Source organism: Triturus cristatus, chromosome 4_1 (assembly GCF_964204655.1).
Source record: "Triturus cristatus chromosome 4_1, aTriCri1.1, whole genome shotgun sequence".
Lineage (NCBI taxonomy): Eukaryota > Metazoa > Chordata > Amphibia > Caudata > Salamandridae > Triturus > Triturus cristatus.
In genome coordinates, this window is record NC_140585.1 from 436,868,685 (window position 1) to 436,884,050 (window position 15,366).

At 45.7% G+C, this 15,366-nt stretch overlaps 1 pseudogene; it reads right to left on the reverse strand.

Moving 5' to 3' along the window:
- Positions 1-372: 372 nt before the first annotated feature.
- LOC146855086 (T-box transcription factor TBX3-like) overlaps positions 373-15,366 on the reverse strand; it is a 46,260-nt pseudogene continuing 31,266 nt past the window's right edge.

The window sequence follows — 15,366 nt, forward strand, 5'->3', positions numbered from 1 at the left end:
AGTTTTCCAGGTGTCTCTCCCTGTGCGAGAGCTTGGCACGGAGGAGTAATGCAAGCACACTTGCCCAGGTGCCCACCTTCCAGGATGATAGATTGGCATGGAGGAGTAATGCAAACACAGTTGCCCATGTGCCCCTCTTCCTGGGTGAAGGAGCTTGGTTGGGAGTTAGAATTGGGCGACACTGTTCCCATTACATCTCCTCTTTGTAGGTAATACCTCTTCCTGGATGAGTGGTTGGCACGGAGGGCTGATGCGAGCACAGTTGCCCAGGAGGCCCGTCGTCCTGGGTGGATGGTGGGCATGGAGGGGTGACACAGCAGAGTTTCCCGCGAGCCTCTCTTCCCGGGTGAGAGGTTGGCACAGACTGGCTGCTCAGAGGGAGCTGCTGTGGGCTCTGTCCTTGGGCTCCAGCACGCTCACCAGGCGCTGGATGCTCTGGAGCTCGATGTTCACATCCTTGCCGGGCCCCAGTTTGGGCGACAAGGACACCGAGCCCGAGGACAGCATGGATGACCTGCTGGTCAGTTCAGAGCCCGAGTCCAGAGTGCCCGAGTGTTATATCCTGACTTTAGTAAATGCAATGCTATTTACCACCAATGGAATGTTACTTTGATAATGCTGTTTAGAATGTTATGATTCAGTCTGAGAAGACACAGTTGAGTGGGCTGAGCAGCTTGATGTCTGCTCCTGGTGGGGTCTCTTTATCATCTTGTAACAATCCTGAATAAAACTTCTCTGAACTACAACTACCTGCGTGACTTGATCACTACCATTTTTGGCGACGATCTTCATAAGAACCTGCGTATGTCACCCTTTAAAACTTCAAGCAACTTCATGTACGGACTCTTCAGTTCCTCAAACTAAGCTTCTACCTTCAACTGGCATCCTTGAGCCCACCAGTGACCTCCCATTGGTCACCCACAGCGGTCTACCAGTTGTTTGTGTTCCTGGGGAAGTCCTACTTAAAGAGCTATTCATCTACTTAAGGCTGTCTACTCTCCTGAGTCCATCTCTAAGTTTCGGAGAAAGCCTACTTCTATTTGTGCTGTGCCTTCAGTGAGGGTAAGCCTACTGACGTCTGGGGAAGTGCTGTGCCTTCAGTGAGGGTAAGCCTGATGATTTTCAAGCCTCCCAATGCTGTGTCCTGTGCTGTTCCGCTCTTTAAGCCTGCTTACTAACGTCTACGATTTGTACTGTAAGCCTGGCATTCACCAACGTCAGCACTCTTCTAGTCCTGTCTTGTGCCTTCAGCTTCTGTTCACCTGCTACATATCTACGTAGGCACATTGTCTGGGGAAGAAGTGCGCTACTATATGTGCTTCAGACAAGACAGTTTCTACTATCTGGATGTCTGTTCTCTTAAGGAGCCTTGTGTACTGCCTGCCTCAGTTGTTTTGAGAGCCTCTGCCTGGAGAGTGCCTGGGTAGTCTCCAAGAAAGATTTCTGCTAATTGAACTGGTCTGCTGTCCCTACAGCATCTCAACTATTTCTACTAGAGCCCAAAGTATTGCGTGTTGCAACTGCAGCTCCACCAAGAAAAACTTCTGCTGTTTAACTGTTTACCCGCATCTAGTTTTTCTCAACTAATTGTGCATTTTCTGAAGCGTGAACAGCACCACCATTCTTGTTGTGCCAGTGTATACTCTTGGTGCTGCATCGACTAGACTCGTGGACTGACATCTGGGGTCATCTCACAACTTTCCGTGAGACCGTCACCCTGCTGCTGCTATGAAAAGGCATTATTGTTTTTCTATTGACAGCTGTCAACCCGCTTCTGTGAGGACAGTGCCTGTTCACACGTCAGGTATTTTTCTGTGCACATTTCAGAAAGTCAAGGTGAGACACATTTTTATTTTATTGTTGGGCTCCTGTCTGCAGCGTTTTCCAACCAACACTTCTCTGTTCAAATTTAAACACAACTCGTGACAATGTGTTCACGCTCTTACCTCTGTGCAGATTCCTGATCGCGTGCGGTTTCTCCAGTTCTGCCTCCCATGACGTCCTTCACAGAGTCATCAGTGTGACGCACAAGTTCCCTCATTCACGCTGATTCTCGCACTTTGTGCGTTCTGCCAGTCAGTGTTCCTGCAAGCACGGACGTGCTGTGAGCCATCCGGGGCGACGTGGGATACGTCCCGCCACCTTGCGGTTGGTAGCATGTTCTTCCGGCTTCTCTCTGTACTCCCGCTTTATTGACCAACAAAGTCAGGAACCAAGTCGCACCATCTTGAGGCACTCGTGATGCATGGTGTGAGTAAACCGTTACCGGTAATGAGGGTGCACCTCAGGTATTGTCATTGTCGAGGGATTCCCTGGTTCGTGGATCTAAGGTACTTTATCTGGCACTCTGCATTACAACCTGTACTTGAAGTCAACTGTATGCCAGCACCGAAGACAATCATGGTGTGTTTTCTTCTGGTTTTATTTTCCAGACTTCCGATACTCGGGTGACATATCGGTCACTACATGTCTCTTAGAAAAGTGTTTTTCCTGTAATATGTTTGAGAGTTTTGCACGTATATCGGACTCCTGTGTGCCTTCACTCATGTCTCATTGAAAAGTGTTTTTGCTGTAACATAATTGAGAGTTTTGCACGTATATCGGACTCTTTTATGCCTTTGCTTCTGCCAATTTCACAGTCTCCCGTGAGTGTTTCTGCATTTCTGGGGGTGGAGAATTTTAACATGCTATTTATTTTACCTAACTGTTTTAATGGCATTAGCGAATCCAAGCTCCGTTTACAATGTTCTATGTTTGGAGTTTCCCTTCACATTGCAGTGGAAAGTTTGCAATGGGTTTGTAGTCCCATTTGCCAGCAGTGGGTTTTAGTTGTAGTCCTTTTTGCCAGCAGTGGGTTTTAGTCCCATCTGCTCATTTTACAGCTACAGTTCTTTGTTTTACGTTGTGTTGCTACGCTCAAAGCAATCATGCATTAGGTTTTAGTCCTTTTGCATCTCTTTACACTCAGGGCAACTATGCAACGGTTTTAGTCCGTTTAGCATTTTTTTTAGCTTCTCTATCCATAGAGATTTGTCACAGGTTCCTGCCCACATTATGTCACAGGTTCCTACCCGTGTTTTCGGGTTCCTACCCGAAAAAGCTAACATTTATGTTGCTTTAGTGCACAGTGTGGAAGCTCCACACTAGTTGTCTATACACGGACACCTCTAGTCTTATTTGTTTACCCTACATAGGGTGTGTTCTAACTCCCTCCAGTGAGCTATGCTTGGGTGTTAGTCCCTTTGCATTAAATATATGGGTTCTCACCCATATCTGTTTGCTCACATTACTCAACCCCTTTTCGTTTTCCCTGTGTCTTCACCACTAGGGGTATTAACGCTATGTTTGTTCTGATTTTATTTCCCATCTCTTTACACTCAGAGCGACTATGCATAGGTTATTGTCCCTTTGCATCTTATGTATTTTACTGTCACTAGAGATATGTTTTGGGTATACAGCATACAGTCCAGTTTACTCCACACAGGTTGTACGTTATGGGCGTTAGTCCCATCTGATTATTTATGCATGAATCAATCAATCTGACACACTGTCTGGTGAAGAAGTATGTTTGCTCATGTGTGTACCAGTCAACTAGATTTCATCGTATGCAGAGGTTATTTCCTCATATCAAGCATTCTTGGCATTGTTTTTTTTATTGCCTGCTTGATTTTGTGTTCCTTGTCGAGTGAAGTGCTCGTCTACACTTAGAAGCCTGCTGGGTACTGTGTATTCAACAGAGTGTTGTGTGTTCAATTGTTACAAGGGAAATACATTTTCAATAACGTTTTAAGTAATTGATTTTCAGCGAGGCTACATGGCAGTTCAACTGCTGCTTTTTGAAAACTCCTCGTGCCTCTCTACCACGCACACTATCTCGCATTCAACCATACCGAGCTTCTCTTGCCTCCGTGGTGTCTCCTATGACGTGCACACGCTCAAGTTCTCTACTGCGAGATGTTTTAGCGCACGTTCTTGCCGCAAGCCAGTTCAGCTTCCACATTTCATTGTTTAAGTTTCCCTAATGTTGGGGATGTTTAGTTTTCCTTACAGTGGTTAGCTGAACTTCACATGGCTCCTACACACGAGGGGATCCCGTTCATGGGGTATCGTTTCCCTTGCATGAGGGTTGGCCCTACGTGGGGTTAGTTTTTGGGTTTTCTCTCATAAATACATTTTGTGCCTCTACCTGAGGTTTTACTCTAATTACACAGTTTACTGACACAGTGCACATCGTGTTTACCTCTTGGGGTATCGTCTCTTTTTCTGGTGCACAATATTTTTTTTGTGTTGTACGATGCACGATATTTTACTTTCAAACAGTGCACAATGTCTAGGTTTCAGTCTTGGGTGTTTCGCCATCGCTACATATGCAGCTTAACAGACCTTCACACAAGGTCCGTTGTTTCCCGTTTGGTTAATGTTTTGTCTCATAGTACACTAGGTGTACATCCACTATAATCAATCTCTTGACCTCTCCAGAGGTGAGTTTGTTGGGCTTTTCCCTATCATCCTGTATATAACATATGACCTCCAGTCGAGGTGCGTCCTTACACGGACATTACATTACATGACTTATACCTTCACTACAGTGCACGTTCTTACCTTACTTAAGGTGGTGTTTCTTTAAAGTTGATTGACAGTTTATATTTTGTATTTATTAATAAGCTAGGAAAAGTCACATGTACATGTCTTATTTAGTAAAACACACCAACCAGCTGGGTTACTAGGTGATTGAAAGACAGTACCCGAGTATTCCTTCTACTTGGTATTGTCTAAATATCAATATTAAGATGTGCATTGTGTGGGCTGGTATAGCGTTTGTATCATCTTCGCAAAGTCCTCATGCATATTTGTAATATTTTTGTACCGAACTATGTTCTCTACTGTTTTTGTACAAATGCTTATATGCGCCATATAGATACAGTGGCACGTTAGGTATGTTTACGTCTTGTCCCTTATGCTAGGGTGTCTTGTGCTTTCTAAAGCTCGGGTGAGTAGTCGCTCACCGGCGTGAATCACCGGTCTGCCTTCATCACTTTTGTCCATGAACCATAGGTATACGCCAAGTTGGTAAACGCCGTCTAGAGTCCTTTTCATTATTCTGTTTTCCCTCTCACAGAGGATCTATGCAAAGGTTCACCGTCAAGAGTCCCTTTTTGCACGCTTTTTGCTTCCCTACTCTGGGACTGCAATGGGTTTCAGTTGTACAATGATTTTCTTGGATTTACATTGTGCGTTCAAGGACCCGAAGTTCTCACTTTTGGAGTCCATTGTTTCATTTGTTAAATTCACATTACAGTCTGTTTTCTCCATTTTTTTTCCTTCATAGGATTGTACGATTAGTTCAGTTGTTCTGCATTGTACGTTTGCTATGGGTTTTAGTCTGTTTAGCACATTTATGCATAAATTAGAATATTTTAGCATTTGTTAACCATTTCTTTCCTAGGGTTTAGTCATGGGTTCACACCCATATTATCCGGTTAACGTTCTATAATCTCCACATGCTGTTCGAAGATTCTATGGGTCCTGACCCATATACTGTCTTGATATTGACTAACTTGCTTTTTGTTATAGTCACTTGTTCCCTTGTCCTTCCTTTTTCTTTGTAGAAAGGAGGATGGGTTGTTCCTATCAGTTATTTTTCCAGTTGTTTTTCCATCTTTCTTGTTCTCTTGAACTTCTAGCAGTTTTCTTTTCTTATCTTCTTGTTGTTTCTTCTCTTCATTCTTTTCTTTACTTTGGTATGTTCAATTCTCTCTTGATCTCCACTTCTCCTCTTTCTTTTCATTTTGCTTTTCCGTATAAGAAAGGAGGATATGTTATATCCTGACTTTAGTAAATGCAATGCTATTTACCACCAATGGAATGTTACTTTGATGGTGCTGTTTAGAATGTTATGATTCAGTCTGAGAAGACACAGTTGAGTGGGCTGAGCAGCTTGATGGCTGCTCCTGGTGGGGTCTCTTTATCATCTTGTAACAATCCTGAATAAAACTTCTCTGAACTACAACTACCTGCGTGACTTGATCACTACACCGAGGAGGGGCTGGGAGCGAGGTGGGCTGCCTTGGCCTCCAGGAATGTGCTGCTGCTGGCCACGCCGTGCAGGGCTGTGGAGAGAAGACTGCTGCTTCTGTCGAGGAGGTGCACAGGGACGGAGTAGGGGCTGTACCTCAGCCAGGGCCTCACGGTGTTGAGGAAGGGGTGTCTATGCACCGAGCTGGAGGCCGTTGCAGCATCTGCCGTCAGCGCTACTGCCGCTACCGCCATGTAGGTGTAAGGGTAGGAGAAGAGCCCCCTGAAGGGTGACATGGCCAGGCCCTGCAAGAGAAGCACACACATGTAAATAATCCTCTCACACACAACACCTATCTGCTATCGTCCCTACCAGGCAGTCCTGTAGAAAAGCAACAGGAAGGTCTGGGGTGGCGCAGGGCAGAACCAGTCACGAATCAGGCCCACTCTACTGGGAATGTGGAGCTCTCCCATGTACAGCAGTCCCAGAGGGAACAAGACAGTATCTACATGCCCCCCTCGTAAATCAGTAAAACATTATAAGTATGCAGTGATTTACCCTGCCAGAGGGCAGACTAACAGGTTGCAAAAAAGGTGATTGAGATTAAATAGAAAAGGGACTGGTTTGGTCGTGGGCGGTGGAAGGGCATATGCTGTCAGTTATTGTCGTGTGCCTTTTCAGGCAGTGTGACTGGCAGTACCTAGCGATGGACCTTGATTAGCTCTCTTTTGCTGGTGGCTCATACAGAGAAACAGTGTGCTGAGGACTGCAGGCCCTCCCCTAGATGTCCCCACTGTAAAGGCAGACTGCAGCAGTGAGTCCCGGAGTGGTGAGGAATGCAACCCTCCACCCCCAATCTCACCCCTCCCTTCTCCAGATCCCCCTTTGTAAAGGCAGACAGCAGCAGTGACTTCTAGAGTGGTGAGGAATGCAGACCCCTCCCCCTCTTCAGATCCCCCACTGTAAAGGCAGCCAGCAGAAGTGAGTACCAGAGTGGTGAGGAATGCAGACCCCCCCATTCGCCTGTAAAGGCAGACCGTAGCAGTGAGTTCCAGAGGGGTGAGGAATGCAGACCCCCACCCCCTTTCTCCAGACCTCACACTGTAAAGGCAGACAGCAGCAGTGAGTCCCAGAGTGGTGAGGAATGCAGACCACCCATTCTCCAGATCCCCCCACTCTGAAGCCAGACAACAGCATTGAGCCCCAGAATGGTGAGGAATGCAGGCCCCCCGGGCTGTGCTTGGAGTCCGGGGAGCTCTTGCCAGTCCTGCTACCGTGCTCCTGGCTCCAGCTGCTCCCTGAGTCCAAGAGATAGGGGTGGTGACCTTTGGCGGGGCTTGCCCTCTCCTGTGGCTCCTCCCTGGTGGTGGTGGAGATCTTGCTCGACTCTTTGGGTCTCCAGGATGCGGTCGTCTTTGCTCTCTGCGTCACTCTCCTCCTCACTGTGGCACAAGGCTGAAAGGAATTAACAAATGTAAGATTTTAGCAACTCGCTGTAGACGACACCCAGGCATATCTCGGCAAACTGACAAAAATAACAGCCTCCAGTCACACGGGCATCGTACCACTGACAGAGAGGGACCACCCGAATGCTTAAACCCTTGTGACACCCTGAGACCCCTCTCCCGTCACACAGACACCGTACCCCTAGCAGAGAGGGCTCACCTGAATAATGAAAACCCTCATGGAACACCCTGGGACCGGTCTACCGTCACGACGGCACGTACCCCTAACGGAGAGGGCTCACCCCCTCGCTCAAACCCTCATGACACACCCGAGAACCATCTCCCGTCACACGGGCACCAGATCCCTAACACCCTCGTGGCACCATGAGACGGGTGACGCGGATGCCGTGCCCCTAACAGAGAGGGTTCACCCTGATCGCTTAAACCTTCCTGAGACCCCACTCCCGTCACAGAGACACCATGCCACTAGCAGAGAGGCCTCAACCCAGAGCTTAAACCCTCGTGACACCCTCAGACCAGTCTACCGTCACACGGGCACCGTTCCCCTAGCAGAGGGGGCTCATCCCAGAGCTTAAACCCTCCCAAGACACCCTTAGAACCTTCTCCCATCCATCTTGGGTCCAGTAATAAGCACGAATGGGCATTTTATGTTCATTCGTGCGCGCAGACCGGCAAATAGGGCTTCCCAAAAGAGATCTAAACTGCAGTAAAGCAATGTTAAAATACCAAACACTCTATCTAAATACACGTATAATATTCTACATACATATTTGGGCAATCCAAATATTTCAAACAGGCTTTTCTTCTCGAATTTAAGCTATCCATTTGTCGAATTATTACACACACATGATGAAATCGTTCTTTGCAAACTTGTGGGTGTGGGCGCACGCACGCACACTTGCTCTTGTAGATGGACACACACAGTCGTCTTAGCAGATACTAATCGTCCCAACATTTACAATTGCTGTCCCGTCAAGCCTCATTATCAGCAGTGGACGACCACTAGTACCACATAAATAAACACAGGCACTAAAGGGAAATCAACCCCTTCTTTAGAAGATTCGCCCAGTATCTAAGAGTTTGCACGGCGTTTCACGACCCCGCTGAAAAATGTTTTATATATGAAATAAAGAAATAATAGCACACAATCGCCTGCCCGCACTACTTTTCTTCTAAAACATCTTACGGACATGACATGGTGCTGATACATGCTCCAAGGAGGGCTCTCGGTATACAGTTCTGTGCAGTGACCGAATAGGCAATATTTCTATGAAGATGGCTGAGTAAACAGGAAGTGGTCATTTTTCCAATGAATGGGAAGGGGTCACCTATTGGAGTGAATGGGAAGGGGTCACATATCAGTGAATTGGAAGAGGTGACCTATGGAAGTGAATGGGAAGGGGTCAACTATGCAGTGAATTGGAATGGGTCATCTATGGAGTGAATGGAAAGGGGTCACCCTATGGAGTGAATGAGTAGTGGTCACCTATCGGAATGAATGGGAAGGGGTCACCTATAGAGAGAATGGGAAGAGGTCACTTGTCTCAGTGAATGATAAGGGGTCACCTTTGGACAGTGAACCAGAAGAGGGTCATCTATTGGAGTGAGTGGGAAGGGGTTTACCTATTGGAGTGAACGGGAAGGGGGATCACCCATCGGAGTAAATGGGAAGGGGTCTGTGGAATGGAATATGCATGCCTTTCTGAGTGGCCTGGGGGCCATCTTCCAGACTGAATGGGAAGGGGTCGCCTATAGGAAATGACTGGGAGGGGGGTCACCTATTGGGGTGAATGTGAGCGGGTCACCTATCCGTGGGAATGGGAGGGGGGTCACCCATCGGTGGAATGGGAAGAGGACACTTTGCCAGGATGGACTGGCAGCACGCTCTACTTTTTGAGTGAACAGGAAGAGGATTCAAGGTTCCAATTTTTGGGGAGAAGGACTTACCTTAAAGAGTAATATGGTGAGCATTTTGGGACTCACCTTTTTGAGTGGAGGTGCCCACGGTGGAGATGGCGGGGATGAAGGCTGGGCGAAGCATTTTAAGGAGGGGTGCTCACTGGACGAGTCGTCAGAGGTTGCTGTGTCTTTTTTCTGATGGTCTTCGTACACCCTCATAGACTGCAGGGTCAGTTGCTTCCTATGAACACAACATGGGGGCATATCTACAAGGCGGCGATATAAAATTATCGCCGTTTTTGCAGCCGTTTTCGTCCGAAAAGCGGCGATAATTTTATCGCTATATTAGCAAGGTCACGCTATCGCGCGAAACCTTGCCTTAGCGCCTAAATTCCTAACGCCTATCTGTGCATCTCTAATGAGATGCAAAGTGGGCGTTCCTCCCCAGGATAACGGGAGAAATGTCGCTAAGCGACATTTCTCCTATTATCAAGCATCACGCAAAGCAGCATAGCGACAAGAAAACAGAGGTTATCGCTACTTTCCTTATGCCTGCTTTGAAACTGACTTAGCCATGATATCCTATGGAAGGTGGATATCATGACTAAGTATGTGAGGCCTTATCAGCAAGCTAATCCCAAACTTCGTGGGATTATCGCTGGGTTTCCAGCGATAATCTCACGTTTGGCAGTTAGCGCTAGGATTTTTATCGCTTTTGAGATGAGCGTTGCTAATAGCATGCTATCTCAGCGATAAAAATCCACGCTAGCCGGCGATAATTATCGTAGCGCTAAGTGCGCTTAGCGATAATTATCACTGGTTGTTGCTGATATGCCCCATGGTTTTTACATCATAGGCTGTGTGCCTACATCAGCTTCACGCTACCATCCCAATTACAATGCCAGTGTCAGGTTTGTAAACACTCTTACCTTAAAAGTGCTTGACGGTGTTTCCCAGAGACGCTATGAGCCAACTTCCAAGAATTCTACTAAATAAAGCTATGGGTTGTCTTACACTAGGCTACAGAATAGAACCCCAGGAGGAGGGCCGGATACTGGACGCACGGTGATGTCCTGTTGTTGACCTGCGAGGCAACAAGACATATGTATAAGAGTTGTATTCTATGTTGTCCTTTAAGTACAGTTTTAGCACTTTCTAACTTTCAGTTGTTCGTAAAGAGCAATTCCTAAATAACTCTTCCTACCTGCGATCTTTAGGATTCGTAAGTTACGTCCAGTGTTCTTGTGAAGGCGATGATGTGATGTTGTTGACGTGTTGTCAGTAGCGGTAGTCAGGGAATTAACTATGTTTATCTAAAACATTAAAACACACAAATCAGTTTCTAATTTCTATATTCAGTTATCCACATTCAACATTATTTCCTAAAACTCTCACTTACTTCCTTTTAAGTCTGCAACGTTCTTATGCCATCACTAAGCCATCACTAAATCTATAAGAAAATAAAGAATGTGCAACACAGGAAAAGACACAATATAACTCTGTGATTTTCTTTGTAAATTGTTCTTGATTTTCTGCCTACAGCTCCTAAGCAAAAAGGTCCAAAAAATTGTTCCTTAATATTTTTAAAGGTTGTTCTGTTTCAAGCTTTCTTGAGATGGGCGCCAGAAATTAAACATTGTCACTTAGCTTTCTTTCCTCGTGTTTCTCTTTCCTTAGGTCTTTCCGTGGTGCAGAGCTGCCCTCTTGTGGATCCAGAAGGAAGGAAAAGCATTGGCAAAAATCAGGTGAGTTCCTCAACGAAGTCGGGAGGCTAAGGGAAGGGCTGGAGCTGGGTGTGGCATTATATACTCATGCCACACCCAGATATGGCCGTCACGTTACTTGCATAACGTCATGCGAGCGGAGCGCTGAGTGAATCTTCCGATCCCGGTAGAAGACCGGGCTGGAACCTTTCTTCTACACGCTTCAAGTCCAGCGCTCCGTACTCTGCACTAGTGTACAAAACTTATGCAGAGCGAGCGCATTACAATCTCAACGAGAAACCGAAAGCAGGCCTTGCAATAGTAGTAAACAATACTCGAAAGTTAAACACCATGGAAACACCGAGCCCTAAAACAAAACAAGCATTGGTAAAAGCAACATTACATCGCAAAGTACAGTGATACATCGCAAAATACAGTGATACATCAAAACACAAATACACCCACACGAATGGAGTGCTGGTAGCACGGGACAGGGGAGGGTTTCAAACGGGGAATAAACCATTATGCAGTTGGGAATGCGTACGTATTTGTACAGAAAGGCATAAGGGCAGGATTACGATTCATGACAGCCAGCGCCGAAAAGAACAGATTTTTTCTGGGCTAAGGACTGACCAGGAAGGATTTCTTCCCTGAAAAAGTGAATAATATATCCATTTTATGCATTTGTACACTTTTTCAATTAGTCTGATTATTAAAGAACATACAACCTAGGCACCAAATTGGCAGTTTTCAATAATAGCTAGAAAGCTAGGTCCCAGGAAGTTTCTGTAACATTCCTGTTCTTAAACAAACTGAAGGAGTCGTTGACAGATAGAGTTGCAATCCATCTGTTTTTGTTTCTCTATTATTGTTTTTTTTTAAGAATCTCAAAAGGGTAAGCAGGGTCATACCTATTAATGGTACAGCAGGTGAAGTGGCACCAGGGTTCAAGAGTGGGAGCGCCATTTGCACCCGAGCTATGGTTGTGTTTCATACCTAACTTGGGGGTGAAGAGAGAATTTTTTTTAGCTTGTGTCAGGCAGCATGGCACCTGTGCTGTACCACTGTGTGTATTAACAATGGGTCCTTGCTAATTAAGTCACATGCGGGGGGCGTGTGTCGAAATGTGATTGTGAGGGGTGGGGGGTGAAGGAGGGTCTGAAAGCTAGAAACAGCTGGGGCTGAGTCCTGATCACACCAGGTGACTCTCGAGCCAACACCCATCCCCTGTAAGCCTCTTCCTGACAGGGCTCTGCAGACACAATGCGTTTTTAGGTCTCGCCTGACCCAGCGCATGCGCTGGTCTGGCGATACTTATTGAGAGGGCTCCAAAAAGTGCTACCAGGCCAGCCTAGAGCTACAGTGCATGTGCGCGGGCGCGCGTGCCGCACTTGCCGCGATTACTTTCACTTTCTCGGTCGCTTGTTCCTCTTTGTTTTGGCATTTGTGCAATATATCCCAGTTCCCACTGAACTGAGTATCACATTTGTTTCTCTGGTTCCAGGATCTCTAACCAACAGAGAAGTGTAGTAGCGATTTATGCTCTTTTAATGTTCTGAAGGGATGAATTGCCGTTTTTCTGTTAATGGCTACGCTGCTATTAAACATTTGAACAACTTGGAAGCCGAATAGGAGGTAATCAGTGATTTTTCGTTTGCAATACAGTTTTCCGGATTACTACACATAACCTAATTTAAAAATTCATCTGTCTAACGATTAGGTGTACAAAAAGCTGCACCCGATCCAATTTCCATTAATGAATTAGCAGTGAATGCATCGTAGGTTAAGTAGAGCCTTCTGCTCATACATTGAAATAACACAATATCTATGTTTTACTAGAGCAAATATATTGAACTTCCAGAGGCCAGCAGCAAATATATAATGAAAGTGTGACAACATTACCAAGCAACTACTTTTTAGGGCCGTTGACTTATGCTTTGTATTCTTAACTTGAAAAAACAACTGAATAGCAGAGACGATGCCAACATGTATCTTTCCTCATATGGCGCTGCCAGCCCCCAGCTCATTCATTCATCCAATGGTGAGCCACCTTCTAGAACGATGCAAATTAATTTCAAATGCATGCTACCACACAGAAAGCTATGTATCTTGACGCTTTAAAATTCACAATGGTGAAAAAGACGTATCATCCCCAGAATCCGTAAGACTAGATGGGGTGGTCACTTATTCTCTGTAGCAGCCGCCAACCTATGGGATGCCCTACCTTCCTATATTTCTGATGAGGACTCTTTGATGGCCTGTAAAAAAACATATGAAAACCTGGCTCTTCTCATCTTAGTACCCCTTTCCTGGCAGCTTGACTTCTGCTCTTTCCTTTGTTACGCGATAGCTCCTTGACACCCATTGGTATTAGTGCGCTCTACAGGTTTTATCCTATATATGGTAGGGCTAATGGTGTTGTTAATGTATTTCAGCCATGCTGCGCGGCAGCGAGGCTGCTGTGCAACATTGCTGAAGGTAAAGATAAAAAAAACACTATTATGACGTGGCCAGCACTGCCTGCGTCATAGCCCTTTTTTAGGTCTCGCCTGACCCAGCACATTCGCTGGTCTGCCGAGACTTTTTGTGAGGGCTCCAAAAAGTGCTACCATGGCCAGGCTAGAGCTACAGTGCATGTGCACGGGCACACGCGCTGTGCTTGATCGCGATTACTTTCACTTTCGCGGCCGCTTTGATGTTTGATCGCGATCACTTTCGCGGCCGCACGGCCGCTTTGATGTTCTCCGTGAGCCAATGCTTCAATAGATTGCAGCAGTTAAAATAAACCAACATAATGATTCCCCACACGTCCTTTAGAAGAGAAATTCTTCAGTAAATTGTCTGGAAAACTGACGACAAGTGCTTTAGCACCATTTCACACACATTAAGCATCTTAATAAGTAAGCTTGAAGTCCACTTTTTTAATGCATTTTATTTTGTTTTTATGACCCACGTACAAACATAAACAAGCATTGGCATAGCCAATAGGTCTCACCTTTGGGACCTTATACGTGTTTAGCCATGCAACAGTTGCAAAACTAAATACTTATAAGGTCCCAAAAGCTAAACCTATTGGCTATGCCAATGCTTGTTTTTCAAGTAGTTACTTCTTTAAACTAAGGGGAATTTTATCATGCTGAAATGAAGTAATACTGTAAAAAGTTTCCTTCTTTGTTAAAACAAATATTCACATCTGAGGTGGGGAGTCACCCCACAGTGCACAGTGGAATTATATGGCCTTTACTCTACAAACAGCCTATGTGGACATGGAACAAAGGGACATGGGGGGGCTTCCCGCAGCGTAGAGTGAAATTGTACGGCCTTTACTATGCACACATAAACACAGCCTATATGGACTTGGCAGGCGCTCAGTGGATTTGCCCGGCCTTTCCTTTCTACAGAGCCTCTCTGGACACGAGGACATACACACACAGGGGCAAGTGGACCGCCTTCCACACGAATACTGTCATGCTCTGCAATTTATGCCCCCTCCCGAGGTCTCCTAAGGTGGGGGCAGAGCTGAACAACGACCCCACATATCTTCTCGGGGGGTTTGTTTTCTGAAATGGGGGTTTGGGGGTGGCATTCGAAGAATGTCCACCCCCAGGCTGATTCAGGCATGGTATTGCCCAGAACGACTGCGTGCAGGCGAGGCACCTGCTTTAGAACACAGGAGTTTCAAACACCGCATTCTAATTAGTGCCAGTTGGGGGTCCTGAGGCAAGGTAGGCGGCAGCGTGGCCGTTTTTGTGCTCAGTACTTGCCTTTTATTATTATTTAGGTGATACTTTCGGTGTTTTTATTGGTTTTTTATTGAGCGTGAGTTCCTTTGCTTGAGCAAATGAAAGGTTTTGGAATTGTTAAGAACTGCGGCTCTGCCACCTAGTGGATATAGCGTATCTTACGCAGAGGATATTTAAAGTATTTTAAGCATTGTATTAAAATGCTTTTGAAACGCCTGTAAATGCACCATTCTTATGTTGCTGGTGTTCGTTTTTATGAGCTTTACATTTTTGGGCATCAGTGATACAAAGGCGATATGTTTTATGCTTATTTTGGGTTTCTGAAAAGCTTGTGAAGTAATAGCTGACTCTGATAATCTAAATTGGCTCTCCAACATTGAATTAAATAGTTTTTACTTTACATATGGGGTTTAGGGATGAGAGATACAGCTATTGTACAGTGTTGATGTTGACGGTAATGTAAATACGTATTATTGAAGAGCGCTTTATTTTTGGTGCTGTCTGTGGTGGTTTTTATACTTTTTGTATGCTTGTTTATT